Below are 3,964 nucleotides of genomic sequence, written 5' to 3' on the forward strand. Positions count from 1 at the left end.
CCCATCCCGAGAAACCTGGGCCATCACTGTTCAGTAGGGACCCTCAGCAAAGTGAGAAAAATGGTTTCCAAACACAGTTCCCAGAAAGTGCAACAGACATTTTCCCTGGAGTTTGGTGGGATGGTTGAATTATTAAATAAGATGTTGGCATGAGGGTCAAGAGATCTGAAGTCAAGAGATCTGTGTAGTCAAGTGATCTGAACTGATGAGAGAGTCAAACATCCTCAATCCACAAAATGTTAGATTTTGCAAAGGACTGCAGAAATCTTTGATTCTGACTTTTTTTGGTGTTGAGGACTATATTATTCTGGTTGGGTTGCCATAACAAAGTACTGTAGACGGAGGGGCTCAAACAACAAACATTTATTTGCTTCACCCTTTTGGAGGCTGGGAGTCCAAGATTCAGGTGTCAGCAGGACTGTTTCTCCTGAGGCCTCTCTCTTTGGCTTGTCTCTCCTTGGTCACCTTCTCACTGTGTCCTCATGTGGCCTTTCCCCTGTGTGTCCATCACTGGTGTTTCTCCTTCTTCTTATAAGGATACCAGTCACATTGGATTAGGGTCCTACCCTATGATCTCATTTAACTTTAATTACCCCTTTAAAGTGCCATATCCTAATACAACCAGATTGGGAGTAGAGCTTCAACATAGGAATTTGATGGGGAGGGCACAGTGCAGTTCATAACAATGACCCATTCTGCTACTTCATGACTTAAAACAAGAAAGCATTACATTATCAATGGTATGAATAGAATGGGTTAGATGGTACACTGAAAGATATTCAGGAATGAAATCAGACACATCAGCATTGAAGCAGGACTCTGTAACCCACTGGTTGAGACAAAGCAAGTCACTTTGCCTCCTTGAGTCATTATTTCTTCACTGGGAAAACAGGGGAAGTGATATATATCCTGCATGGTTGGGAATATTAGAAATCATGTTTACAAAATGAGTACTCACAGAAGACATCATTCTGAACCATTGGCAACATTCTCGACACGCCACGGGATCCCAAGGTGCAGTTAAGTCCTTGCCGCCACTGTGAGAAGCATTTATCTGAAGGATTTCTGAACATGTGCTATAGGACCATGCAACCCTGGATACACCAGACTTGACATTGAGCCAAAGTCCAGATACACTCAGGGGCTTAACACACACTACTTCTATGAGAACATTATGGAAATTTTCTGTGGGATCCTGAATGAACATCTGACTTCTCATGAGGACTGGATCTGCTGCTGAGCATGCACCTCATGCTTCACCACATCTGCCAATATTCTAACCACAAACTCCTTCATGTGATCTCCTGAACAAGCTCTTTCTGTACCTTACAGTCCAGAAAAAAGTTTTAATTAAAAATAAATAGATACCTTTTATAATAATGAACAGGGCTACATGAGGGACTTAGTCAAGGTTGTAAACTAGAACATGGATTTTACAGAGTTACATTGAAATTCCTATCACTGCAGGAATGTTCTACCAGGATCTGAGGTCAAGGAAAGGGCTGAGGAAGGAGGCCAAGCAGAAAAGGGAAAGCTGGGGTGACTGATCACAATGACAACGGAGTCCACACAATGGCGCAGGGCGGACTATCTCTGGAAATAAAAATAGTTAACTTAAGTTTCCAGATAAAACAGAGCAAAAGGCCTTCATGCATGAAACAAATACTTTTTTAAAGAAAAAATAGATAAAATAAATGAAACAATGGCTTTATGTCACTAGACATGAGACAGCAAAGGATAGTAATTCCTGAGAGATGGGAAATGAAAGGAGCAACCCCCTACAATTGCCTTAAGTTTCCAGATTACAACACAGAGAGGTACAACTAAGGCAGAGCCCAGAAGATTGTTTGAATGGAGGAGACAGAACTGAGATTCCAGAGCAAGGCACACAGAGTACATGCAACAGAGTACCAGAGAGGAGAGAGCTGCAAAAAGTCCTTGAGTGGTCAGCAGAATATCATCAAGGCATGCATGTGAAGAAACTACCAGAGGTTGTAGAAAGAGCCTCCTAAAAGGATCAGAGGGAACAGTGCCTGCACTCACATGGGCTAAAAATCATATCTGTTCCCCCAACCATACTGGTGGATAATTTATAGGGTATTGGGTAGAATCGTAAGAACAGACTTGCCTCACTTATGGGTGATAATAAACTCTTTATTGAACACTAGATCCTGTCTAGCAAATCTTAAAGCAGAACCCTAAAGGATCAAACTGTTTCCCTGTAACCTAATAGCAAACTGAGCTCAACAATATTTGTAGGGATACCTAGCTGGCTCAGTCAGTAGAGCACGCAATTCTTGATCTCAGGGTTATGAGTCAAGTCCCACACTGGGCATGGAGCCTACTTAAAGAAAAAGAAAAAAAAAAGAATATTTGTAGGAATACAAAAAGTCCATGATGTAACAGGACAAAAATCACAATGTCATACAACAATTAAAAATAATCAGACATGCAAAGAAGTAGGAAAATGATCTGTGAAGGATACATTAGAATTAACAGAAAAGAACATTACAATTGTTATTACAACTCTATTCCAGGTGTTCAAAAAAATTTAAATAGAGACATGACCCAAATAAAACCTCTAAAAACGTAAATGATAAGCCTGAGATGAAAGATGAAATACACTATATAAATTAAGGGCATGTTAGACATTGCAGAAAAACAGATTTTTTGAATCTGAAGACACAGCAATGGAAGCTATCCAAGAACAAACACATCGAGGAGGAAAAAAGAAACAATAAATGAATGAAAAGAGCATCAATGAGCTGTGGAACAAAACTTTAAGTGGTCTAATGTGTGTAAATGGTATTCATAGAGGGAGAAAGGCAGAAAAAAGTATCTGAAGAAATAATAGCCAAAAACATTTCAAATTTGATAAAAATTACAAAGCCAAAGATCAAAGATATTTAACAAATTCCAAGCACAAGCCACATGAAAAAAAATACACCAAGGCACATCATAATCAAATTGCTCAAAACAGAGGGGCGTAGCAAGATGGCGGAGCAGTAGGAGACCTGGATTTCATCTGGTCTCAGGAATTCAGCTGGATACGGATCAAACCATTCTGAACACCTATGAACTCAACAGGAGATCGAAGAAAAGAAGAGCAGCAACTCTCTGAACAGAAAAGCGACCACTTTCTGGAAGGTAGGACGTGCGGAGAAGTGAATCCGAGGCAATATTTGGGAGGATAGACGGCGGGGGAAGGGGCCTCCATAGGCTGCTACTGGCAAGTGATAGAGCCCCGGAGCACAAAATCAGAACTTTTAGAAGTCGGCTCCGCTGAGGGATGTCACTCTGGTGGCTAAGTGGGGGGTGGAACCCTTGTGGGACAGTGTGGTCTCAGGACCCTCAGGGTCACAGAAAGACCGGGGGTGCCTGAGTGCGGCAGAGCTCCCAGGTAATGGAACAGGGAAGCCAGCTACAGAGGCGGAGCCCAGGCGTGGGCTCTCAGCTGGGGGTTGTCATAAACCGTGATCCGGGGCACAGTCGGGCCACTGCTCCTCCAGCAGGGACCCAACAAGCGGCAGATCCAGGGAGACTCACCTTCTTCCCCCGAGAGGAGAGGTGCGGGAGCGCACTGCAGGAATCTGCTGGGTTTGGAGACTCCACACGGGGTCGGGAGCCAGAGATAGAAACGCTCAGTCACAGGCCGGGTGAGCATAGAGTGCAGCCGGAGACTGGGGAGACGGGAGTGACTGACTGCTTTTCTCTGGGAGCTCACTGAGGAGTGGGGCCCCAAGTTCTCGGCTCCTCCGGGGCGGAGATTGGGAGGCCGTCATTTTCACTCTCAGCCTCCAAAGCTGTACGGAAAGCTTGCAGGGAACAAAAGCTCCCGAGAGCAAACCCGAGCAGATTACTTAGCCCAGACCGGGCAAGGGCAGGGCAATTCCGCCTCAGCAAAGACATTTGGGAACCATGGCAAGATCTCCCCAGAAGATCAGCGAGAACAGCCAGCCAAGAC

Source organism: Leptonychotes weddellii, chromosome 9 (assembly GCF_054177405.1).
Source record: "Leptonychotes weddellii isolate Sample4059 chromosome 9, ASM5417740v2, whole genome shotgun sequence".
Classification (NCBI taxonomy): Eukaryota; Metazoa; Chordata; class Mammalia; order Carnivora; family Phocidae; genus Leptonychotes; species Leptonychotes weddellii.